We start from the raw sequence: 26,782 nt of genomic DNA, 5'->3' as shown, positions 1-26,782 counted from the left end.
TCACTTATTATTCCAGCTCCAGCCTCTTATTCACTTATTATTCCAGCTCAAGCTTCTTATTCACTTCTTATTCCAGCTCCAGCTTCTTATTCACTTCTTATTCCAGCTCCAGCCTCTTATTCACTTCTTATTCCAGCTCCAGCCTCTTATTCACATCGCATTCCAGCTCCAGCCTTTTATTCACTTCTTATTCCAGCTCCAGCCTCTTATTCATGTCTTATTCCAGCTCCAGCCTCTTATTCCCCTCTTATTCCAGCTCCAGCTTCTTTTTCACTTCTTATTCCAGCTCCAGCCTCTTATTCACTTCTTATTCCAGCTCCAGCTTGTTATTCCAGCTCCAGCTTCTTATTCCAGCCTCTTATTCACTTCTTATTCCTGCTCCAGCTTCTTATTCACCTTCTTATTCCTGATCCAGCTTCTTATTCACTTCTTATTCCAGCTCCAGCCTCTAATTCCCCTCTTATTCCAGCTCCAGCCTCTTGTTCACTTCTTATTCCAGCTCCAGCTTCTTATTCACTTCTTATTCCTGCTCCTGCTTCTTATTCACTTCTTGTTCCAGCTCCTGCTCTTATTCACTAGTTATTCCAGCTCCAGCCTCTATTTCCCTTATTATTCCAGTTCCAGCTTCTTATTCACTTCTTATTCCAGCTCCAGATTCTTATTCACTTCTTATTCCAGCTCCAGCCTCTTATTCACTTCTTATTCCAGCTCCAGCCTCTTATTCACTTCTTATTCCAGCTCCAGCTTCTTATTCACTTCTTATTCCAGCTCCAGCCGCTTAATCACTTCTTATTTCACATACAGCTTCTTATTCACTTCTTATTCCAGCCTCTTATTCACTTCTTATTCCAGCTCCAGCCCCTTATTCAATTTTTATTCCAGATCCGGACCCTTATTCACTTCTTATTCCAGCTCCAGCCGCTTATTCACTTCTTATTCCAGCTCCAGCCGCTTATTCACTTCTTATTCCAGCTCCAGCCTCTTATTCCCCTCTTATTCCAGCTCCAGCTTCTTATTCACTTCTTATTTCAGCTCCAGTCTCTTATTCACTTCTTATTCCAGCTCCAGCTTCTTATTCACTTCTTAATCGAGCTCCAGCCAATTATTCACTTCTTATTCCAGCTCCATCCTCTTGTTCACTTCTTATTCCAGCTCCATCCTCTTGTTCACTTCTTATTCCAGCTCCAGCCTCTTGTTCACTTCTTATTCCAGCTCCAGCTTCTTATTCAATTCTTAATCCAGCTCCAGCTTCTTATTCACTTCTTATTCCAGCTCCAGCCTCTTATTCGCTTCTTATTCCAGCTCCAGCTTCTTATTCACTTCTTATTCCAGCTCCAGCCTCTTATTCCATCTCCAGCTTCTTATTCCAGCCTCTAATTCCCTTCTTATTCCTGCTCCAGCTTCTTATTCACTTCTTATTCCCAGTCCAGCTCCTTATTCACTTATTAATCCAACTCCAGCCTCTTATTCACTTCTTATTCCAGCTCCAGATTCTTATTCACCTTCTTATTCCAGCTCCAGCTTCTTATTCACTTCTTATTCCCACTCTAGCTTCTTATTCACTTATTAATCCAGCTCCAGCCTCTTATTCACTTCTTATTCCTACTCCAGCTTCTTATTCACCTTCTTATTCCCGATCCAGCCTCTTATTCACTTATTATTCCAGCTCCAGCCTCTTATTCACTTATTATTCCAGCTCCAGCTTCTTATTCACTTCTTATTCCAGCTCCAGCTTCTTATTCACTTCTTATTCCAGCTCCAGCCTCTTATTCACTTCTTATTCCAGCTCCAGCCTCTTATTCACTTCTTATTCCAGCTCCAGCCTTGTATTCACTTCTTATTCCAGCTCCAGCCTCTTATTCATGTCGTATTCCAGCTCCAGGCTCTTTTTCCCCTCTTATTCCAGCTCCAGCTTCTTTTTCACATCTTATTCCAGCTCCAGCCTCTTATTCACTTCTTATTCCAGCTCCAGCTTCTTATTCACTTCTTATTCCAGCTCCAGCTTCTTATTCACTTCTTATTCCAGCTCCAGCTTCTTATTCACTTCTTATTCCAGCTCCAGCTGCTTATTCACTTCTTGTTGCAGCTCCAGCTTCTTATTCACTACTTATTCCAGCTCCAGCCTCTTATTCACTACTTATTCCAGCTCCAGCTTCTTATTCACTTCTTATTCCAGCTCAAGTCTCTTATTCATTTCTTATTCCAGCTCCAGCACCTTATGCACTTCTTATTCCATCTCCAGCTTCTTATTCACTTCTTATTCCCTCTCTAGCTTCTTATTCACTTATTAATCCAGCTCCAGCCTCTTATTCACTTCTTATTCCTACTCCAGCTTCTTATTCACCTTCTTATTCACGATCCAGCCTCTTATTCACTTATTATTCCAGCTCCAGCCTCTTATTCACTTATTATTCCAGCTCAAGCTTCTTATTCACTTCTTATTCCAGCTCCAGCTTCTTATTCACTTCTTATTCCAGCTCCAGCCTCTTATTCACTTCTTATTCCAGCTCCAGCCTCTTATTCACATCGCATTCCAGCTCCAGCCTTTTATTCACTTCTTATTCCAGCTCCAGCCTCTTATTCATGTCTTATTCCAGCTCCAGCCTCTTATTCCCCTCTTATTCCAGCTCCAGCTTCTTTTTCACTTCTTATTCCAGCTCCAGCCTCTTATTCACTTCTTATTCCAGCTCCAGCTTGTTATTCCAGCTCCAGCTTCTTATTCCAGCCTCTTATTCACTTCTTATTCCTGCTCCAGCTTCTTATTCACCTTCTTATTCCTGATCCAGCTTCTTATTCACTTCTTATTCCAGCTCCAGCCTCTTATTCACTTCTTATTCCAGCTCCTGCCTCTTTTTCACTTCTTATTCCAGCTCCAGCCTCTTATTCACTTGTTATTCCAGCTCCAGCTGCTTATTCACTTCTTATTCCAGCTCCAGCCTCTTATTCCATCTCCAGCTTCTTATTCCAGCCTCTAATTCCCTTCTTATTCCTGCTCAAGTCTCTTATTCATTTCTTATTCCAGCTCCAGCACCTTATGCACTTCTTATTCCATCTCCAGCTTCTTATTCACTTCTTATTCCAGCTCCAGCCTCTTATTCACTTCTTATTCCAGCTCCTGCCTCTTTTTCACTTCTTATTCCAGCTCCAGCCTCTTATTCACTTCTTATTCCAGCTCCAGCTTCTTATTCACTTCTTATTCCAGCTCCAGCCTCTTATTCACTTATTATTCCAGCTCAAGCTTCTTATTCACTTCTTATTCCAGCTCCAGCTTCTTATTCACTTCTTATTCCAGCTCCAGCCTCTTATTCACTTCTTATTCCAGCTCCAGCCTCTTATTCACATCGCATTCCAGCTCCAGCCTTTTATTCACTTCTTATTCCAGCTCCAGCCTCTTATTCATGTCTTATTCCAGCTCCAGCCTCTTATTCCCCTCTTATTCCAGCTCCAGCTTCTTTTTCACTTCTTATTCCAGCTCCAGCCTCTTATTCACTTCTTATTCCAGCTCCAGCTTGTTATTCCAGCTCCAGCTTCTTATTCCAGCCTCTTATTCACTTCTTATTCCTGCTCCAGCTTCTTATTCACCTTCTTATTCCTGATCCAGCTTCTTATTCACTTCTTATTCCAGCTCCAGCCTCTTATTCACTTCTTATTCCAGCTCCTGCCTCTTTTTCACTTCTTATTCCAGCTCCAGCCTCTTATTCACTTCTTATTCCCAGTCCAGCTCCTTATTCACTTATTAATCCAACTCCAGCCTCTTATTCCCTTCTTATTCCAGCTCCAGATTCTTATTCACCTTCTTATTCCCGATCCAGCCTCTTATTCACTTCTTATTCCAGCTCCAGCCTCTTATTCACTTCTTTTTCTAGCTCCAGCCTCTTATTCACTTTTTATTCTAGCTCCAGCCTCTTATTCACTTCTTGTTCCAGCTCCAGCCTCTTATTCACTTGTTATTCCAGCTCCAGCTGCTTATTCACTTCTTATTCCAGCTCCAGCCTCTTATTCCATCTCCAGCTTCTTATTCCAGCCTCTAATTCCCTTCTTATTCCTGCTCCAGCTTCTTATTCTCTTCTTTTTCCCAGTCCAGCTCCTTATTCACTTATTAATCCAACTCCAGCCTCTTATTCACTTCTTATTCCAGCTCCAGATTCTTATTCACCTTCTTATTCCCGATCCAGCCTCTTATTCACTTCTTATTCCAGCTCCAGCCTCTTATTCACTTCTTATTCCAGCTCCAGCCTCTTATTCACTTTTTATTCTAGCTCCAGCCTCTTATTCACTTCTTGTTCCAGCTCCAGCTTCTTATTCACTTCTTATTCCAGCTCCAGCTTCTTATTCACTTCTTATTCCAGCTCCAGCCTTTTATTCACTTCTTATTCCAGCTCCAGCCTCTTATTCACTTCTTATTCCAGCTCCAGCTTCTTATTCACTTCTTATTCAAGCTCCAGCTTCTTGTTCACTTCTTATTCCAGCTCCAGCCTCTTATTCACTTATTATTCCAGCTCCAGCCTCTTTTTCACTTATTATTCCAGCTCCAGCTTCTTATTCACTTCTTATTCCAGCTCCAGCTTCTTATTCACTTCTTATTCCAGCTCCAGCCTCTTCTTCACTTCTTATTCCAGCTCCATCCTCTTATTCACTTCTTATTCCAGCTCCAGCCTCTTATTCACTTCTTATTCCAGCTCCAGCCTCTTATTCATGTCTTATTCCAGCTCCAGCCTCTTATTCCCCTCTTATTCCAGCTCCAGCTTTTTTTTCACTTCTTATTCCAGCTCCAGCCTCTTTTTCACTTCTTATTCCAGCTCCAGCTTCTTATTCACTTCTTATTCCAGCTCCAGCTTCTTATTCACTTCTTATTCCAGCTCCAGCATCTTATTCACTTCTTATTCCAGCTCCAGCTGCTTATTCACTTCTTGTTCCAGCTCCAGCTTCTTATTCACTACTTATTCCAGCTCCAGCCTCTTATTTACTACTTATTCCACCTCCAGCTTCTTATTCACTTCTTATTCCAGCTCAAGTCTCTTATTCATTTCTTATTCCAGCTCCAGCTCCTTATGCACTTCTTTTTCCATCTCCAGCTTCTTATTCACTTCTTTTTCCCTCTCTAGCTTCTTATTCACTTATTAATCCAGCTCCAGCCTCTTATTCACTTCTTATTCCTACTCCAGCTTCTTATTCACCTTCTTATTCCCGATCCAGCCTCTTATTCACTTATTATTCCAGCTCCAGCCTCTTATTCACTTATTATTCCAGCTCAAGCTTCTTATTCACTTCTTATTCCAGCTCCAGCTTCTTATTCACTTCTTATTCCAGCTCCAGCCTCTTATTCACTTCTTATACCAGCTCCGGCCTCTTATTCACTTCGCATTCCAGCTCCAGTCTCTTATTCACTTCTTATTCCAGCTCCAGCCTCTTATTCATGTCTTATTCCAGCTCCAGCCTCTTATTCCCCTCTTATTCCAGCTCCAGCTTCTTTTTCACTTCTTATTCCAGCTCCAGCCTCTTATTCACTTCTTATTCCAGCTCCAGCTTCTTATTCCAGCTCCAGCTTCTTATTCCTGCCTCTTATTCACTTCTTATTCCTGCTCCAGCTTCTTATTCACCTTCTTATTCCTGATCCAGCTTCTTATTCACTTCTTATTCCAGCTCCAGCCTCTTATTCACTTCTTATTCCAGCTCCTGCCTCTTTTTCACTTCTTATTCCAGCTCCAGCCTCTTATTCACTTCTTATTCCAGCTCCAGCTGCTTATTCACTTCGTATTTCAGCTCCAGCCTCTAATTCCCCTCTTATTCCAGCTCCGGCCTCTTGTTCACTTCTTATTCCCGATCCAGCCTCTAGTTCCCTTCTTACTCCAGTTCCAGCTTATTATTCACTTCTTATTCCAGCTCCAGATTCTTATTCACTTCTTATTCCAGCTCCAGCCTCTTATTCACTTCTTATTCCAGCTCCAGCCTCTTATTCACTTCTTATTCCAGCTCCAGCTTCTTATTCACTTCTTATTCCAGCTCCTGCTTCTTATTCACTTCTTATTCCAGCTCCAGCTTCTTATTCACTTCTTATTCCAGCTCCAGCTTCTTATTCACTTCTTATTCCAGCTCCAGCCTCTTATTCACTTCGTATTATAGCTCCAGCTTCTTATTCACTTCGTATTATGGCTCCAGCTTCTTATTCACTTCTTATTCCAGCTCCAGCCTCTTATTCCCTTCTTATTAAAGCTCCAGCCTCTAAATACCTTCTTATTCCAGCTCCAGCTTCTTATTCACTTCTTATTCCAGCTCCAGCTTCTTATTCACTACTTATTCCAGCTCCAGATTCTTATTCACTTCTTATTCCAGCCCCAGCCTATTATTCACTTTGTATTCCAGCTCCAGCTTCTTATTCACTTCTTGTTTATGCTCCAGCTTCTTATTCACTTGTTCATACTCCAGCTTCTTATTCACTTCTTATTCCAGCTCCAGCCTCTTATTCACTTCTTATTCCAGCTTCAGCTTCTTATTCACTTCTTATTCCAGCTCCATCTTCTTATTCACATCTTGTTCCAGCTCCAGCTTCTTATTCACTTCTTATTCCAGCTCCAGCTGCTTATTCACTTCTTGTTCCAGCTCCAGCTTCTTATTCACTTCTTATTCCAGCTCCAGCCTCTTATTCACTTCTTATTCCAGCTTCAGCTTCTTATTCACTTCTTATTCCAGCTCCATCTTCTTATTCACATCTTGTTCCAGCTCCAGCTTCTTATTCACTTCTTATTCCAGCTCCAGCTGCTTATTCACTTCTTATTCCAGCTCCAGCCTCTTATTCATGTCGTATTCCAGCTCCAGGCTCTTTTTCCCCTCTTATTCCAGCTCCAGCTTCTTTTTCACATCTTATTCCAGCTCCAGCCTCTTATTCACTTCTTATTCCAGCTCCAGCTTCTTATTCACTTCTTATTCCAGCTCCAGCTTCTTATTCACTTCTTATTCCAGCTCCAGCTTCTTATTCACTTCTTATTCCAGCTCCAGCTGCTTATTCACTTCTTGTTCCAGCTCCAGCTTCTTATTCACTACTTATTCCAGCTCCAGCCTCTTATTCACTACTTATTCCAGCTCCAGCTTCTTATTCACTTCTTATTCCAGCTCAAGTCTCTTATTCATTTCTTATTCCAGCTCCAGCACCTTATGCACTTCTTATTCCATCTCCAGCTTCTTATTCACTTCTTATTCCCTCTCTAGCTTCTTATTCACTTATTAATCCAGCTCCAGCCTCTTATTCACTTCTTATTCCTACTCCAGCTTCTTATTCACCTTCTTATTCACGATCCAGCCTCTTATTCACTTATTATTCCAGCTCCAGCCTCTTATTCACTTCTTATTCCTACTCCAGCTTCTTATTCACCTTCTTATTCACGATCCAGCCTCTTATTCACTTATTATTCCAGCTCCAGCCTCTTATTCACTTATTATTCCAGCTCAAGCTTCTTATTCACTTCTTATTCCAGCTCCAGCTTCTTATTCACTTCTTATTCCAGCTCCAGCCTCTTATTCACTTCTTATTCCAGCTCCAGCCTCTTATTCACATCGCATTCCAGCTCCAGCCTTTTATTCACTTCTTATTCCAGCTCCAGCCTCTTATTCATGTCTTATTCCAGCTCCAGCCTCTTATTCCCCTCTTATTCCAGCTCCAGCTTCTTTTTCACTTCTTATTCCAGCTCCAGCCTCTTATTCACTTCTTATTCCAGCTCCAGCTTGTTATTCCAGCTCCAGCTTCTTATTCCAGCCTCTTATTCACTTCTTATTCCTGCTCCAGCTTCTTATTCACCTTCTTATTCCTGATCCAGCTTCTTATTCACTTCTTATTCCAGCTCCAGCCTCTTATTCACTTCTTATTCCAGCTCCTGCCTCTTTTTCACTTCTTATTCCAGCTCCAGCCTCTTATTCACTTCTTATTCCAGCTCCAGCTGCTTATTCACTTCTTATTCCAGCTCCAGCCTCTTATTCCATCTCCAGCTTCTTATTCCAGCCTCTAATTCCCTTCTTATTCCTGCTCAAGTCTCTTATTCATTTCTTATTCCAGCTCCAGCACCTTATGCACTTCTTATTCCATCTCCAGCTTCTTATTCACTTCTTATTCCAGCTCCAGCCTCTTATTCACTTCTTATTCCAGCTCCTGCCTCTTTTTCACTTCTTATTCCAGCTCCAGCCTCTTATTCACTTCTTATTCCAGCTCCAGCTTCTTATTCACTTCTTATTCCAGCTCCAGCCTCTTATTCACTTATTATTCCAGCTCAAGCTTCTTATTCACTTCTTATTCCAGCTCCAGCTTCTTATTCACTTCTTATTCCAGCTCCAGCCTCTTATTCACTTCTTATTCCAGCTCCAGCCTCTTATTCACATCGCATTCCAGCTCCAGCCTTTTATTCACTTCTTATTCCAGCTCCAGCCTCTTATTCATGTCTTATTCCAGCTCCAGCCTCTTATTCCCCTCTTATTCCAGCTCCAGCTTCTTTTTCACTTCTTATTCCAGCTCCAGCCTCTTATTCACTTCTTATTCCAGCTCCAGCTTGTTATTCCAGCTCCAGCTTCTTATTCCAGCCTCTTATTCACTTCTTATTCCTGCTCCAGCTTCTTATTCACCTTCTTATTCCTGATCCAGCTTCTTATTCACTTCTTATTCCAGCTCCAGCCTCTTATTCACTTCTTATTCCAGCTCCTGCCTCTTTTTCACTTCTTATTCCAGCTCCAGCCTCTTATTCACTTCTTATTCCCAGTCCAGCTCCTTATTCACTTATTAATCCAACTCCAGCCTCTTATTCCCTTCTTATTCCAGCTCCAGATTCTTATTCACCTTCTTATTCCCGATCCAGCCTCTTATTCACTTCTTATTCCAGCTCCAGCCTCTTATTCACTTCTTTTTCTAGCTCCAGCCTCTTATTCACTTTTTATTCTAGCTCCAGCCTCTTATTCACTTCTTGTTCCAGCTCCAGCCTCTTATTCACTTGTTATTCCAGCTCCAGCTGCTTATTCACTTCTTATTCCAGCTCCAGCCTCTTATTCCATCTCCAGCTTCTTATTCCAGCCTCTAATTCCCTTCTTATTCCTGCTCCAGCTTCTTATTCTCTTCTTATTCCCAGTCCAGCTCCTTATTCACTTATTAATCCAACTCCAGCCTCTTATTCACTTCTTATTCCAGCTCCAGATTCTTATTCACCTTCTTATTCCCGATCCAGCCTCTTATTCACTTCTTATTCCAGCTCCAGCCTCTTATTCACTTCTTATTCCAGCTCCAGCCTCTTATTCACTTTTTATTCTAGCTCCAGCCTCTTATTCACTTCTTGTTCCAGCTCCAGCTTCTTATTCACTTCTTATTCCAGCTCCAGCTTCTTATTCACTTCTTATTCCAGCTCCAGCCTTTTATTCACTTCTTATTCCAGCTCCAGCCTCTTATTCACTTCTTATTCCAGCTCCAGCTTCTTATTCACTTCTTATTCAAGCTCCAGCTTCTTGTTCACTTCTTATTCCAGCTCCAGCCTTTTATTCACTTATTATTCCAGCTCCAGCCTCTTTTTCACTTATTATTCCAGCTCCAGCTTCTTATTCACTTCTTATTCCAGCTCCAGCTTCTTATTCACTTCTTATTCCAGCTCCAGCCTCTTCTTCACTTCTTATTCCAGCTCCATCCTCTTATTCACTTCTTATTCCAGCTCCAGCCTCTTATTCACTTCTTATTCCAGCTCCAGCCTCTTATTCATGTCTTATTCCAGCTCCAGCCTCTTATTCCCCTCTTATTCCAGCTCCAGCTTTTTTTTCACTTCTTATTCCAGCTCCAGCCTCTTTTTCACTTCTTATTCCAGCTCCAGCTTCTTATTCACTTCTTATTCCAGCTCCAGCTTCTTATTCACTTCTTATTCCAGCTCCAGCATCTTATTCACTTCTTATTCCAGCTCCAGCTGCTTATTCACTTCTTGTTCCAGCTCCAGCTTCTTATTCACTACTTATTCCAGCTCCAGCCTCTTATTTACTACTTATTCCACCTCCAGCTTCTTATTCACTTCTTATTCCAGCTCAAGTCTCTTATTCATTTCTTATTCCAGCTCCAGCTCCTTATGCACTTCTTTTTCCATCTCCAGCTTCTTATTCACTTCTTTTTCCCTCTCTAGCTTCTTATTCACTTATTAATCCAGCTCCAGCCTCTTATTCACTTCTTATTCCTACTCCAGCTTCTTATTCACCTTCTTATTCCCGATCCAGCCTCTTATTCACTTATTATTCCAGCTCCAGCCTCTTATTCACTTATTATTCCAGCTCAAGCTTCTTATTCACTTCTTATTCCAGCTCCAGCTTCTTATTCACTTCTTATTCCAGCTCCAGCCTCTTATTCACTTCTTATACCAGCTCCGGCCTCTTATTCACTTCGCATTCCAGCTCCAGTCTCTTATTCACTTCTTATTCCAGCTCCAGCCTCTTATTCATGTCTTATTCCAGCTCCAGCCTCTTATTCCCCTCTTATTCCAGCTCCAGCTTCTTTTTCACTTCTTATTCCAGCTCCAGCCTCTTATTCACTTCTTATTCCAGCTCCAGCTTCTTATTCCAGCTCCAGCTTCTTATTCCTGCCTCTTATTCACTTCTTATTCCTGCTCCAGCTTCTTATTCACCTTCTTATTCCTGATCCAGCTTCTTATTCACTTCTTATTCCAGCTCCAGCCTCTTATTCACTTCTTATTCCAGCTCCTGCCTCTTTTTCACTTCTTATTCCAGCTCCAGCCTCTTATTCACTTCTTATTCCAGCTCCAGCTGCTTATTCACTTCGTATTTCAGCTCCAGCCTCTAATTCCCCTCTTATTCCAGCTCCGGCCTCTTGTTCACTTCTTATTCCCGATCCAGCCTCTAGTTCCCTTCTTACTCCAGTTCCAGCTTATTATTCACTTCTTATTCCAGCTCCAGATTCTTATTCACTTCTTATTCCAGCTCCAGCCTCTTATTCACTTCTTATTCCAGCTCCAGCCTCTTATTCACTTCTTATTCCAGCTCCAGCTTCTTATTCACTTCTTATTCCAGCTCCTGCTTCTTATTCACTTCTTATTCCAGCTCCAGCTTCTTATTCACTTCTTATTCCAGCTCCAGCTTCTTATTCACTTCTTATTCCAGCTCCAGCCTCTTATTCACTTCGTATTATAGCTCCAGCTTCTTATTCACTTCGTAATATGGCTCCAGCTTCTTATTCACTTCTTATTCCAGCTCCAGCCTCTTATTCCCTTCTTATTAAAGCTCCAGCCTCTAAATACCTTCTTATTCCAGCTCCAGCTTCTTATTCACTTCTTATTCCAGCTCCAGCTTCTTATTCACTACTTATTCCAGCTCCAGATTCTTATTCACTTCTTATTCCAGCCCCAGCCTATTATTCACTTTGTATTCCAGCTCCAGCTTCTTATTCACTTCTTGTTTATGCTCCAGCTTCTTATTCACTTGTTCATACTCCAGCTTCTTATTCACTTCTTATTCCAGCTCCAGCCTCTTATTCACTTCTTATTCCAGCTTCAGCTTCTTATTCACTTCTTATTCCAGCTCCATCTTCTTATTCACATCTTGTTCCAGCTCCAGCCTCTTATTCACTTCTTATTCCAGCTCCAGCCTCTTGTTCACTTATTATTCCAGCTCCAGCCTCTTGTTCACTTATTATTCCAGCTCCAGATTCTTATTCACTTATTATTCCAGCTCCAGATTCTTATTCACTTATTATTCCAGCTCCAGATTCTTATTCTCTTCTTATTCCAGCTCCAGCTTCTTTTTCACTTCTTATTCTAGCTCCAGCCTCTTATTCACTTCTTATTCCAACTCCAGCTTCTTTTTCACTTCTTAATCCAGTTCCATCTTTTTATTCACTTCTTAATCCAGCTCCAGCTTCTTATTCACTTTTTTTTCTGCCCAAACAGCCTCTTATTCGCTTCTTATTCCAGCTCCAGCTTCTTATTCACTTCTTATTCCTGCTCCTGCTTCTTATTCACTTCTTATTCCAGCTCCAGCTTCTATTTCACTTCTCTTTCCAGCTCCAGCCTCTTATTCACTTCTTATTCCAGCTTCAGCCTCTTATTCATTTCTTATTCCAGCTCCAGCTTCTTATTCACTTCTTATTCCAGCTCCAGCTTATTATTCACTTCTTATTCCAGCTCCAGCTTCTTATTCACTTCTTATTCCAGCTCAAGTCTCTTATTCATTTCTTATTCCAGCTCCAGCTCCTTATGCACTTCTTTTTCCATCTCCAGCTTCTTATTCACTTCTTTTTCCCTCTCTAGCTTCTTATTCACTTATTAATCCAGCTCCAGCCTCTTATTCACTTCTTATTCCTACTCCAGCTTCTTATTCACCTTCTTATTCCCGATCCAGCCTCTTATTCACTTATTATTCCAGCTCCAGCCTCTTATTCACTTATTATTCCAGCTCAAGCTTCTTATTCACTTCTTATTCCAGCTCCAGCTTCTTATTCACTTCTTATTCCAGCTCCAGCCTCTTATTCACTTCTTATACCAGCTCCGGCCTCTTATTCACTTCGCATTCCAGCTCCAGTCTCTTATTCACTTCTTATTCCAGCTCCAGCCTCTTATTCATGTCTTATTCCAGCTCCAGCCTCTTATTCCCCTCTTATTCCAGCTCCAGCTTCTTTTTCACTTCTTATTCCAGCTTCAGCCTCTTATTCATTTCTTATTCCAGCTCCAGCTTCTTATTCACTTCTTATTCCAGCTCCAGCTTATTATTCACTTCTTATTCCAGCTCCAGCTTCTTATTCACTTCTCATTCCACCTCCAGCCTCTTATTCACTTCTTATTCCAGCTTCAGCCTCTTATACATTTCTTATTCCAGCTCCAGCTTCTTATTCACTTCTTATTCCAGCTCCAGCTTCTTATTCACTTTGTATTCCAGCTCCAGCTACTTATTCACTTCTTGCTCATACTCCAGCTTCTTATTCAATTCTTGTTCATACTCTCTTGTTCACTTATTATTCCAGCTCCAGATTCTTATTCACTTATTATTCCAGCTCCAGATTCTTATTCACTTATTATTCCAGCTCCAGATTCTTATTCTCTTCTTATTCCAGCTGCAGCTTCTTATTCACTTCTTATTCTAGCTCCAGCTTTTTATTAACTTCTTAATCCAGCTCCAGCTTCTTATTCACTTCTTTTTCTGCCCAAACAGCCTCTTATTCGCTTCTTATTCCAGCTCCAGCTTCTTATTCACTTCTTATTTCTGCTCCTGCTTCTTATTCACTTCTTGTTCCAGCTCCAGCCTCTTATTCACTAGTTATTCCAGCTCAAGCCTCTTATTCACTTCTTATTCCTGCTCCAGCTTCTTATTCACTTCTTATTCCAGCTCCAGCTTCTTATTCACTTCTCATTCCAGCTCCAGCCTCTTATTCAACTTTTTATTCCAGCTTCAGCCTCTTATTCATTTCTTATTCCATCTCCAGCTTCATATTCACTTCTTATTCCAGCTCCAGCCTCTTGTTCACTTCTTATTCCAGCTCCAGCTTATTATTCACTTCTTATTCCAGCTCCAGCTTCTTATTCACTTCTCATTCCAGCTCCAGCCTCTTATTCACTTCTTATTCCAGCTTCAGCCTCTTATACATTTCTTATTCCAGCTCCAGCTTCTTATTCACTTCTTATTCCAGCTCCAGCTTCTTATTCACTTTGTATTCCAGCTCCAGCTACTTATTCACTTCTTGTTCATACTCCAGCTTCTTATTCACTTCTTATTCATACTCCAGCTTCTTATTCCCTTCTTATTCCCGATCCAGCCTCTAATTCCCTTCTTATTCCAGTTCCAGATTCTTATTCACTTCTTATTCCAGCTCCAGCCTCTTATTCCAGCCCCAGCTTCTTATTCCAGCCTCTTATTCCTGTTCCAGCTTCTTATTCCAGCCTCTAATTCCCTTCTTATTCTAGCTCCAGCCTCTTATTCACTTATTATTCCAGCTCCAGCTGCTTATTCATTTCTTATTCCAGCTCCTGCCTCTTATTCAATTCTTCTTCCAGCTCCAGCCTCTTATTCACTTCTAATTCCAGCTCCAGCCTCTTATTCACTTCTTATTCCAACTCCAGCTTCTTATTCACTTCTTATTCCAGCTCCAGCCTCTTATTCACTTCTTATTCCGGCTCCAGCCTCTTATTCTCTTCTTATTCCAGCTCCAGCTTCTTATTCTCTTCTTATTCCAGCTCCAGCTTCTTATTCACTTAATATTTCACCTACAGCTTCTTATTCACTTCTTATTCCAGCTCCAGCTTCTTATTCACTTCTTATTCCAGCTCCAGCCTCTTATGCACTTCTTATTCCAGCTCCAGCTAATTATTCACTTCTTTTTCCAGCTCCAGCTTCTTATTCACTTCTTATTCCAGCTCCAGCCTCTTATTCACTTCTTATTCCAGCTCCAGCATCTTGGTCACTTCTTATTTCAGCTCCAGTCTCTTATTCACTTCTTATTCCAGCTCCAGCCTCTTGTTCACTTATTATTCCAGCTCCAGATTCTTATTCACTTATTATTCCAGCTCCAGATTCTTATTCACTTATTATTCCAGCTCCAGATTCTTATTCACTTATTATTCCAGCTCCAGATTCTTATTCTCTTCTTATTCCAGCTCCAGCTTCTTTTTCACTTCTTATTCTAGCTCCAGCCTCTTATTCACTTCTTTTTCCAACTCCAGCTTCTTTTTCACTTCGTAATCCAGCTCCAGCTTTTTATTCACTTCTTAATCCAGCTCCAGCTTCTTATTCACTTCTTTTTCTGCCCAAACAGCCTCTTATTCGCTTCTTATTCTAGCTCCAGCTTCTTATTCACTTCTTATTCCTGCTCCTGCTTCTTATTCACTTCTTGTTCCAGCTCCAGCCTCTTATTCACTTCTTATTCCAGCTCCAGCTTATTATTCACTTCTTTTTCCAGCTCCAGCTTCTTATTCACTTCTCATTCCTGCTCCAGCCTCTTATTCACTTCTTATTCCAGCTTCAGCCTCTTATACATTTCTTATTCCAGCTCCAGCTTCTTATTCACATCTTATTCCAGCTCCAGCTTCTTATTCACTTTGTATTCCAGCTCCAGCTACTTATTCACTTCTTGCTCATACTCCAGCTTCTTATTCAATTCTTGTACATACTCTCTTGTTCACTTATTATTCCAGCTCCAGATTCTTATTCACTTATTATTCCAGCTCCAGATTCTTATTCACTTATTATTCCAGCTCCAGATTCTTATTCACTTATTATTCCAGCTCCAGATTCTTATTCTCTTTTTATTCCAGCTCCAGCTTCTTATTCACTTCTTATTCTAGCTCCAGCCTCTTATTCACTTCTTATTCCAACTCCAGCTTCTTTTTCACTTCTTAATCCAGCTCCAGCTTTTTATTAACTTCTTAATCCAGCTCCAGCTTCTTATTCACTTCTTTTTCTGCCCAAACAGCCTCTTATTCGCTTCTTATTCCAGCTCCAGCTTCTTATTCACTTCTTGTTCCTGCTCCTGCTTCTTATTCACTTCTTGTTCCAGCTCCAGCCTCTTATTCACTAGTTATTCCAGCTCAAGCCTCTTATTCACTTCTTATTCCTGCTCCAGCTTCTTATTCACTTCTTATTCCAGCTCCAGCTTCTTATTCACTTCTTATTCCAGCTCCAGCTTCTTATTCACTTCTTATTCCAGCTCCAGCTGCTTATTCACTTCTTGTTCCAGCTCCAGCTTCTTATTCACTACTTATTCCAGCTCCAGCCTCTTATTCACTACTTATTCCACCTCCAGCTTCTTATTCACTTCTTATTCCAGCTCAAGTCTCTTATTCATTTCTTTTTCCAGCTCCAGCTCCTTATGCACTTCTTTTTCCATCTCCAGCTTCTTATTCACTTCTTTTTCCCTCTCTAGCTTCTTATTCACTTATTAATCCAGCTGCAGCCTCTTATTCACTTCTTATTCCTACTCCAGCTTCTTATTCACCTTCTTATTCCCGATCCAGCCTCTTATTCACTTATTATTCCAGCTCCAGCCTCTTATTCACTTATTATTCCAGCTCAAGCTTCTTATTCACTTCTTATTCCAGCTCCAGCTTCTTATTCACTTCTTATTCCAGCTCCAGCCTCTTATTCACTTCTTATACCAGCTCCAGCCTCTTATTCACTTCGCATTCCAGCTCCAGTCTCTTATTCACTTCTTATTCCAGCTCCAGCCTCTTATTCATGTCTTATTCCAGCTCCAGCCTCTTATTCCCCTCTTATTCCAGCTCCAGCTTCTTTTTCACTTCTTATTCCAGCTCCAGCCTCTTATTCACTTCTTATTCCAGCTCCAGCTTCTTATTCCAGCTCCAGCTTCTTATTCCTGCCTCTTATTCACTTCTTATTCCTGCTCCAGCTTCTTATTCACCTTCTTATTCCTGATCCAGCTTCTTATTCACTTCTTATTCCAGCTCCAGCCTCTTATTCACTTCTTATTCCAGCTCCTGCCTCTTTTTCACTTCTTATTCCAGCTCCAGCCTCTTATTCACTTCTTATTCCAGCTCCAGCTGCTTATTCACTTCGTATTTCAGCTCCAGCCTCTAATTCCCCTCTTATTCCAGCTCCCGCCTCTTGTTCACTTCTTATTCCCGATCCAGCCTCTAGTTCCCTTCTTACTCCAGTTCCAGCTTATTATTCACTTCTTATTCCAGCTCCAGATTCTTATTCACTTCTTATTCCAGCTCCAGCCTCTTATTCTCTTCTTATTCCAGCTCCAGCCTCTTATTCACTTCTTATTCCAGCTCCAGCTTCTTATTCACTTCTTATTCCAGCTCCTGCTTCTTATTCACTTCTTATTCCAGCTCCAGCTTCTTATTCACTTCTTATTCCAGCTCCAGCTTCTTATTCACTTCTTATTCCAGCTCCAGCCTCTTATTCACTTCGTATTATAGCTCCAGCTTCTTATTCACTTCGTATTATGGCTCCAGCTTCTTATTCACTTCTTATTCCAGCTCCAGCCTCTTATTCCCTTCTTATTAAAGCTCCAGCCTCTAAATACCTTCTTATTCCAGCTCCAGCTTCTTATTCACTTCTTATTCCAGCTCCAGCTTCTTATTCACTACTTATTCCAGCTCCAGATTCTTATTCACTTCTTATTCCAGCCCCAGCCTATTATTCACTTTGTATTCCAGCTCCAGCTTCTTATTCACTTCTTGTTTATGCTCCAGCTTCTTATTCACTTCTTGTTCATACTCCAGCTTCTTATTCACTTCTTATTCCAGCTCCAGCCTCTTATTCACTTCTTATTCCAGCTCCAGCCTCTTATTCACTTCTTATTCCAGCTCCAGCTTCTTATTCACATCTTATTCCAGCTCCAGCCTCTTATTCACTTCTTATTCCAGCTTCAGCCTCTTATTCATGTCTTATTCCAGCTCCAGCTTCTTCACTTCTTATTCCAGCTCCAGCCTCTTGTTCACTTCTTATTCCAGCTCCAGCTTATTATTCACTTCTTATTCCAGCTCCAGCTTCTTATTCACTTCTCATTCCAGCTCCAGCCTCTTATTCACTTCTTATTCCAGCTTCAGCTTCTTATTCATTTCTTATTCCAGCTCCAGCTTCTTATTCACTTCTTATTCCAGCTCCAGCTTCTTATTCACTTTGTTTTCCAGCTCCAGCTACTTATTCGCTTCTTGTTCATACTCCAGCTTCTTATTCACTTCTTGTTCATACTCCAGCTTCTTATTCCCTTCTTATTCCCTATCCAGCCTCTAATTCCCTTCTTATTCCAGTTCCATATTCTTATTCACTTCTTATTCCAGCTCCAGCCTCTTATTCACTTATTATTCCAGCTCAAGCTTCTTATTCACTTCTTATTCCAGCTCCAGCTTCTTATTCACTTCTTATTCCAGCTCCAGTTTCTTATTCACTTCTTATTCCAGCTCCAGCTTCTTATTCACTTCTTATTCCAGCTCCAGCTTCTTATTCACTTCTTATTCCAGCTCCAGCCTCTTATTCACTACTTATTCCAGCTCCAGCTTCTTATTCACTTCTTATTCCAGCTCATGTCTCTTATTCATTTCTTATTCCAGCTCCAGCTCCTGATGCACTTCTTATTCCCACTCTAGCTTCATATTCACTTATTAATCCAGCTCCAGCCTCTTATTCACTTCATATTCCAGCTCCAGCTTCTAATTCCAGCTCCAGCTTCTTATTCCAGCCTCTTATTCACTTCTTATTCCTGCTCCAGCTTATTCACCTTCTTATTCCTGATCCAGCTTCTTATTCACTTCTTATTCCAGCTCCAGCCTCTTATTCACTTCTTATTCCAGCTCCTGCCTCTTTTTCACTTCTTATTCCAGCTCCAGCCTCTTTTTCACTTCTTATTCCAGCTCCAGCTGCTTATTCACTTCGTATTTCATCTCCAGCTTCTAATTCCCCTCTTATTCCAGCTCCCGCCTCTTGTTCACTTCTTATTCCCGATCCAGCCTCTAATTCCCTTCTTACTCCAGTTCCAGCTTCTTATTCACTTCTTATTCCAGCTCCAGATTCTTATTCACTTCTTATTCCAGCTCCAGCCTCTTATTCACTTCTTATTCCAGCTCCAGCCTCTTATTCACTTCTTATTCCAGCTCCAGCTTCTTATTCACTTCTTATTCCAGCTCCAGCTTCTTATTCACTTCTTATTCCAGCTCCAGCTTCTTATTCACTTCTTATTCCAGCTCCAGCTTCTTATTCACTTCTTATTCCAGCTCCAGCCTCTTATTCGCTTCGTATTCCAGCTCCAGCTTCTTATTCATTCGTATTCCGGCTCCAGCTTCTTATTCACTTCTTATTCCAGCTCCAGCCTCTTATTCCCTTCTTATTAAAGCTCCAGCCTCTAATTACCTTCCTATTCCAGCTCCAGCTTCTTATTCACTTCTTATTCCAGCTCCAGCCTCTTATTCACTTCTTATTCCGGCTCCAGCCTCTTATTCTCTTCTTATTCCAGCTCCAGCTTCTTATTCTCTTCTTATTCCAGCTCCAGCTTCTTATTCACTTAATATTTCACCTACAGCTTCTTATTCACTTCTTATTCCAGCTACAGCTTCTTATTCACTTCTTATTCCAGCTCCAGCCTCTTATGCACTTCTTATTCCAGCTCCAGCTAATTATTCACTTCTTTTTCCAGCTCCAGCTTCTTATTCACTTCTTATTCCAGCTCCAGCCTCTTATTCACTTCTTATTCCAGCTCCAGCATCTTGTTCACTTCTTATTCCAGCTCCAGTCTCTTATTCACTTCTTATTACAGCTCCAGCCTCTTGTTCACTTATTATTCCAGCTCCAGATTCTTATTCACTTATTATTCCAGCTCCAGATTCTTATTCACTTATTATTCCAGCTCCAGATTCTTATTCACTTATTATTCCAGCTCCAGATTCTTATTCTCTTCTTATTCCAGCTCCAGCTTCTTTTTCACTTCTTATTCTAGCTCCAGCCTCTTATTCACTTCTTATTCCAACTCCAGCTTCTTTTTCACTTCTTAATCCAGCTCCAGTTTTTTATTCACTTCTTAATCCAGCTCCAGCTTCTTATTCACTTCTTTTTCTGCCCAAACAGCCTCTTATTCGCTTCTTATTCTAGCTCCAGCTTCTTATTCACTTCTTATTCCTGCTCCTGCTTCTTATTCACTTCTTGTTCCAGCTCCAGCCTCTTATTCACTTCTTATTCCAGCTCCAGCTTATTATTCACTTCTTTTTCCAGCTCCAGCTTCTTATTCAATTCTTGTTCATACTCCAGCTTCTTATTCCCTTCTTATTCCCGATCCAGCCTCTAATTCCCTTCTTATTCCAGTTCCAGATTCTTATTCACTTCTTATTCCAGCTCCAGCCTCTTATTCCAGCCCCAGCTTCTTATTCCAGCCTCTTATTCCTGCTCCAGCTTCTTATTCCAGCCTCTAATTCCCTTCTTATTCCTGCTCCAGCTTCTTATTCACTTCTTATTCCCAGTCCAGCTTCTTATTCACTTATTATTCCAGCTCCAGCTGCTTATTCATTTGTTATTCCAGCTCCAGCCTCTTATTCACTTCTTATTCCAGCTCCAGCCTCTTATTCACTTCTTATTCCAGCTCCAGCCTCTTATTCACTTCTTATTCGAGCTCCAGCTTCTTATTCATTTCTTATTCCAGCTCCAGCTTCTTATTCACTTCTTATTCCGGCTCCTGCCTCTAATTCTCTTCTTATTCCAGCTCCAGCTTCTTATTCACTTCTTATTCCAGCTCCTGCTGCTTACTCACTTCGCATTCCAGCTCCAGCCTCTTATTCACTTCTTATTCCAGCTCCAGCTTCTTATTCACTTAATATTTCATCTACAGCTTCTTATTCACTTTTTATTCCAGCTCCAGCTTCTTATTCACTTTTTATTCCAGCTCCAGCCTCTTATGCACTTCTTATTCCAGCTCCAGCTAATTATTCATTTCTTATTCCAGCTCCAGCTTCTAATTCACTTCTTATTCCAGCTCCAGCCTCTTATTCACTTCTTATTCCAGCTACAGCCTCTTGTTCACTTAGTATTCCAGCTACAGATTCTTATTCACTTATTATTCCAGCTCCAGATTCTTATTCACTTATTATTCCAGCTCCAGATTCTTATTCACTTATTATTCCAGCTCCAGCTTCTTATTCACTTCTTATTCCAGCTCCAGTTTCTTTTTCACTTCATAATCCAGCTCCAGCTTTTTATTCACTTCTTAATCCAGCTCCAGCTTCTTATTCACTTCTTATTCCTGCTCCAGCTTCTTGTTCACTTCATATTCCAGCTCCAGCCTCTTATTCATTTCTTATTCCAGCTCCAGCCTTTTATTCACTTCTTTTTCCAGATCCAGCCTCTTATTCACTTCTTATTCCAGCTCCAGCTGCTTATTCACTTCGTATTCCAGCTCCAGCCTCTAATTCCCCTCTTATTCCAGCTCCAGTCTCTTTTTCACTTCTTATTCCAGCTCAAGCTTCTTATTCACTTCTTATTCCTGCTCCTGCTTCTTATTCACTTCCTGTTCCAGCTCCAGCCTCTTATTCACTAGTTATTCCAGCTCCAGCCTCTAATTCCCTTCTTATTCCAGTTCCAGCTTCTTATTCACTTCTTATTCCAGCTCCAGCTTCTTATTCACTTCTTATTCCAGCTCCAGCCTCTTATTCACTTCTTATTCCAGCTCCAGCCTCTTATTCATGTCTTATTCCAGCTCCAGCCTCTTTTTCCCCTCTTATTCCAGCTCCAGCTTCTTATTCACTTCTTATTCCAGCTCCAGCCTCTTATTCACTTCTTGTTCCAGCTCCAGCTTCTTATTCACTTCTTATTCCAGCTCCAGCTTCTTATTCACTTCTTATTCCAGCTCCATCTACTTATTCACTTTTAATTCCAGCTTCAGCCTCTTACTCCCTTCTTATTCCAGCTCCAGCCTCTAATTCCAGCTCCAGCTTCTTATTCACTTCTTATTCCAGCTCCATCTACTTATTCATTTCTTATTCCAGCTCCAGCTTCTTATGCATTTCTTATTCCATCTCCAGCCTCTTACTCCCTTCTTATTCCAGCTCCAGCCTCTAGTTCCAGCTCCAGCTTCTTATGCACTTCTTATTCCATCTCCAGCTTCTTATTCACTTCTTATTCCAGCTCCAGCCTCTTATTCCAGCTCCAGCTTCTTATTCCAGCTCCAGCCTCTTATTCACTTCTTATTCCTGCTCCAGCTTCTTATTCACTTCTTATTCCAGCTCCAGCCTCTTATTCACTTCTTATTCCTGCTCCAGCTTCTTATTCACTTCTTATTCCTGCTCCAGCTTCTTATTCACTTCTCATTCCAGCTCCAGCATCTTATTCACTTTTTATTCCAGCTCCAGCCTCTTATTCACTTCTTATTCCAGCTCCAGCTGCTTATTCACTTCGTATTTCAGCTCCAGCCTCTAATTCCCCTCTTATTCCAGCTCCCGCCTCTTGTTCACTTCTTATTCCCGATCCAGCCTCTAATTCCCTTCTTACTCCAGTTCCAGCTTCTTATTCACTTCTTATTCCAGTTCCAGCCTCTTATTCACTTCTTATTCCAGCTCCAGCCTCTTATTCACTTCTTATTCCTGCTCCAGCTTCTTATTCACTTCTTATTTCAGCTCCAGCTTCTTATTCACTTCTTATTCCAGCTCCAGCCTCTTATTCACTTCTTATTCCAGCTCCAGCTTCTTATTCACTTCTTATTCCTGCTCCAGCTTCTTATTCACTTCTTATTCCTGCTCCAGCTTCTTATTCACTTCTTATTCCAGCTCCAGCTGCTTATTCACTTCTTATTCCAGCTCCAGACTCTTATTCACTTCTTATTCCAGCTCCAGACTCTTATTCCCTTCTTATTAAAGCTCCAGCCTCTAATTACCTTCTTATTCCAGCTCCAGATTCTTATTCACTTCTTAATCCAGCTTCAGCTTCTTATTCAGTACTTATTCCAGCTCCAGATTCTTTTTCACTTCTTATTCCAGCCCCAGCCTATTATTCACTTTGTATTCCAGCTCCAGCTTCTTATTCACTTCTTGTTCATACTCCAGCTTCTTATTCACTTCTTGTTCATACTCCAGCTTCTTATTCACTTCTTGTTCATACTCCAGCTTCTTATTCACTTCTTATTCCAGCTCCAGCTTCTTATTCACTTCTTATTCCAGCTCCAGCCTCTTATTCACTTCTTATTCCAGCTCCAGCCTGTTATTCATGTCTTATTCCAGCTCCAGCTTCTTATTCACTTCTTCTTCCAGCTCCAGCTTCTTATTCACATCTTATTCCAGCTCCAGCCTCTTATTCACTTCTTATTCCAGCTCCAGCTTCTTATTCACTTCTTATTTCAGCTCCAGCCTCTTATTCACTTCTTATTCCAGCTCCAGCTTCTTATTCACTTCTTATTCCAGCTCCAGCCTCTTATTCACTTCTTATTCCAGCTGCAGCCTCTTATTCACTTCTTATTCCAGCTTCAGCCTCTAATTCCCTTCGTATTCCAGCTCCAGCTTCTTATTCACTTTTTATTCCAGCTCCAGCCTCTTATTCCGGCCTCTTATTCACTTCTTATTCCTGCTCCAGCTTCTAATTCACTTATTAATCCAGCTCCAGCCTCTTATTCACTTCTTATTCCTACTCCAGCTTCTTATTCACCTTCTTATTCCAGCTCCAGCCACTTATTCACTTCGTATTCCGGCTCCAGCTTCTTATTCACTTATTAATCCAGCTTCAGCCTCTTATTCACTTCTTATTCCTACTCCAGCTTATTATTCACTTCTTATCCCAGCTTCTTATTCACTTCTTATCCCAGCTTCTTATTCACTTCTTATTCCAGCTCCAGCCTTATTCCCCTCTTATTCCAGCTCCAGCTTCTTATTCACTTGTTATTCCAGCTCCAGCTTCTTATTCACTTCTTTATTCCAGCCCCAGCCTCTTATTCACTTCTTATTCCAGCTCCAGCTTCTTACTCACTTCTTGTTCCAGCTCCAGCCTCTTATTCACTACTTATTCCAGCTCCAGCCTCTTATTCACTACTTATTCCAGCTCCAGCTTCTTATTCACTTATTATTCCAGCTCCAGATTCTTATTCACTTATTATTCCAGCTCCAGATTCTTATTCACTTATTGTTCCTGCTCCAGATTCTTATTCACTTCTTATTCCAGCTCCAGCTTTTTATTCACTTCTTAATCCAGCTCCAGCTTCTTATTCACTTCTTATTCTGCCCAAACAGCCTCTTATTCTCTTCTTATTCCAACTCCAGCTTCTTATTCACTTCTTATTCCTGCTCCTGCTTCTTATTCACTTCTTGTTCCAGCTCCAGCCTCTTATTCACTAGTTATTCCAGCTCCAGCCTCTTTTTCACTTCCTATTCCAGCTCCAGCTTCTTATTCACTTCTTATTCCAGCTCCAGCCTCTTATTCACTTCTTATTCCAGCTCCAGCTGCTTATTCACTTCGTATTCCAGCTCCAGCCTCTAATTCCCCTCTTATTCCAGCTCCAGCCTCTTGTTCACTTCTTATTCCAGCTCCAGCTTCTTATTCACTTCTTATTCCTGCTCCTGCTTCTTATTCACTTCTTGTTCCAGCTCCTGCCTCTTATTCACTAGTTATTCCAGCTCCAGCCTCTATTTCCCTTCTTATTCCAGTTCCAGCTTCTTATTCACTTCTTATTCCAGCTCCAGATTCTTATTCACTTCTTATTCCAGCTCCAGCCTCTTATTCACTTCTTATTCCAGCTCCAGCCTCTTATTCACTTCTTATTCCAGATCCAGCTGCTTATTCACTTATTATTTCACCTACAGCTTCTTATTCACTTCTTATTGCAGCCTCTTATTCACTTCTTATTCCAGCTCCAGCCGCTTAGTCACTTCTTATTTCACATACAACTTCTTATTCACTTCTTATTCCAGCCTTTTATTCACTTCTTATTCCAGCTCCAGCTCCTTATTCACTTCTTATTCCAGATCCAGCCCCTTATTCACTTCTTATTCCAGCTCCAGCTGCTTATTCACTTCTTATTCCAGCTCCAGCCGCTTATTCCCCTCTTATTCCAGCTCCAGCTTCTTATTCACTTCTTATTTCAGCTCCATTCTCTTATTCACTTCTTATTCCAGCTCCAGCTTCTTATTCACTTCTTAATCCAGCTCCAGCCAATTATTCACTTCTTATTCCTGCTCCAGCCTCTTGTTCACTTCTTATTCCAGCTCCATCCTCTTGTTCACTTCTTATTCCAGCTCCAGCCTCTTGTTCACTTCTTATTCCAGCTCCAGCTTATAATTCAATTCTTATTCCAGCTCCAGCTTCTTATTCACTTCTTATTCCAGCTCCAGCCTCTTATTCGCTTCTTATTCCTGCTCCAGCTTCTTATTCACTTGTTATTCCAGCTCCAGCCTCTTATTCCATCTCCAGCTTCTTATTCCAGCCTCTTATTCCCTTCTTATTCCTGCTCCAGCTTCTTATTCACTTCTTATTCCCAGTCCAGCTCCTTATTCACTTTTTAATCCAACTCCAGCCTCTTATTCACTTCTTATTCCAGCTCCAGTTTCTTATTCACCTTCTTATTCCCGATCCAGCCTCTTATTTACTTCTTATTCCAGCTTCAGCCTCTTATTCACTTCTTATTCCAGCTCCAGCCTCTTATTCACTTTTTATTCTAGCTCCAGCCTCTTATTCACTTCTTATTCCAGCTCCAGCCGCTTATTCACTTCTTATTCCAGCTCCAGCCTCTTATTCCCCTCTTATTCCAGCTCCAGCTTCTTATTCACTTCTTATTTCAGCTCCAGTCTCTTATTCACTTCTTATTCCAGCTCCAGCTTCTTATTCACTTCTTAATCCAGCTCCAGCCAATTATTCACTTCTTATTCCAGCTCCATCCTCTTGTTCACTTCTTATTCCAGCTCCAGCCTCTTGTTCACTTCTTATTCCAGCTCCAGCTTCTTATTCAATTCTTATTCCAGCTCCAGATTCTTATTCACTTCTTATTCCAGCTCCAGCCTCTTATTCGCTTCTTATTCCAGCTCCAGCTTCTTATTCACTTCTTATTCCAGCTCCAGCCGCTTATTCCATCTCCAGCTTCTTATTACAGCCTCTAATTCCCTTCTTATTCCAGCTCCTGCTTCTTATTCACTTCTTGTTCCCAGTCCAGCTCCTTATTCACTTATTAATCCAACTCCAGCCTCTTATTCACTTCTTATTCCAGCTCCAGATTCTTATTCACCTTCTTATTCCCGATCCAGCCTCTTATTCACTTCTTATTCCAGCTCCAGCCTCTTATTCACTTCTTCTTCCAGCTCCAGCCTCTTATTCACTTTTTATTCTAGCTCCAGCCTCTTATTCACTTCTTGTTCCAGCTCCAGCTTCTTATTCACTTCTTATTCCAGCTCCAGCTTCTTATTCACTTCTTATTCCAGCTCCAGCCTTTTATTCACTTCTTATTCCAGCTCCAGCCTCTTATTCACTTCTTATTCCAGCTCCAACTTCTTATTCACTTCTTATTCAAGCTCCAGCTCCTTATTCACTTCTTATTCCAGCTCCAGCCTCTTATTCACTTCTTATTCCAGCTTCAGCCTCTTATTCACCTTCTTATTCCAGCTCCAGCTTCTTATTCACTTCTTATTCCCACTCTAGCTTCTTATTCACTTATTAATCCAGCTCCAGCCTCTTATTCACTTCTTATTCCTACTCCAGCTTCTTATTCACCTTCTTATTCCAGCTCCAGCCTCTTATTCACTTATTATTCCAGCTCCAGCCTCTTATTCACTTATTATTCTAGCTCCAGCTTCTTATTCACTTCTTATTCCAGCTCCAGCCTCTTATTCACTTCTTATTCCAGCTCCAGCCTCTTATTCACTTCTTATTCCAGCTCCAGCCTCTTATTCACTTCTTATTCCAGCTCCAGCCTCTTATTCATGTCTTATTCCAGCTCCAGCCTCTTATTCCCCTCTTATTCCAGCTCCAGCTTCTTTTTTACTTCTTATTACAACTCCAGCCTCTTATTCACTTCTTATTCCAGCTCCAGCTTCTTATTCACTACTTATTCCAGCTCCAGCTTCTTATTCACTTCTTATTCCAGCTCCAGCTTCTTATTCACTTCTTATTCCAGCTCCAGCTGCTTATTCACTTCTTGTTCCAGCTCCAGCTTCTTATTCACTACTTCTTCCAGCTCCAGCCTCTTATTCACTACTTATTCCAGCTCCAGCTTCTTATTCACTTCTTATTCCAGCTCAAGTCTCTTATTCATTTCTTATTCCAGCTCCAGCTCCTTATGCACTTCTTATTCCATCTCCAGCCTCTTATTCACTTCTTATTCCTGCTCCAGCTTATTCACCTTCTTATTCCTGATCCAGCTTCTTAT

Source organism: Taudactylus pleione, unplaced genomic scaffold, assembly GCF_031769625.1.
Source record: "Taudactylus pleione unplaced genomic scaffold, aTauple2 ptg001139l, whole genome shotgun sequence".
Lineage (NCBI taxonomy): Eukaryota > Metazoa > Chordata > Amphibia > Anura > Myobatrachidae > Taudactylus > Taudactylus pleione.
This window is presented reverse-complemented; position numbering follows the sequence as displayed.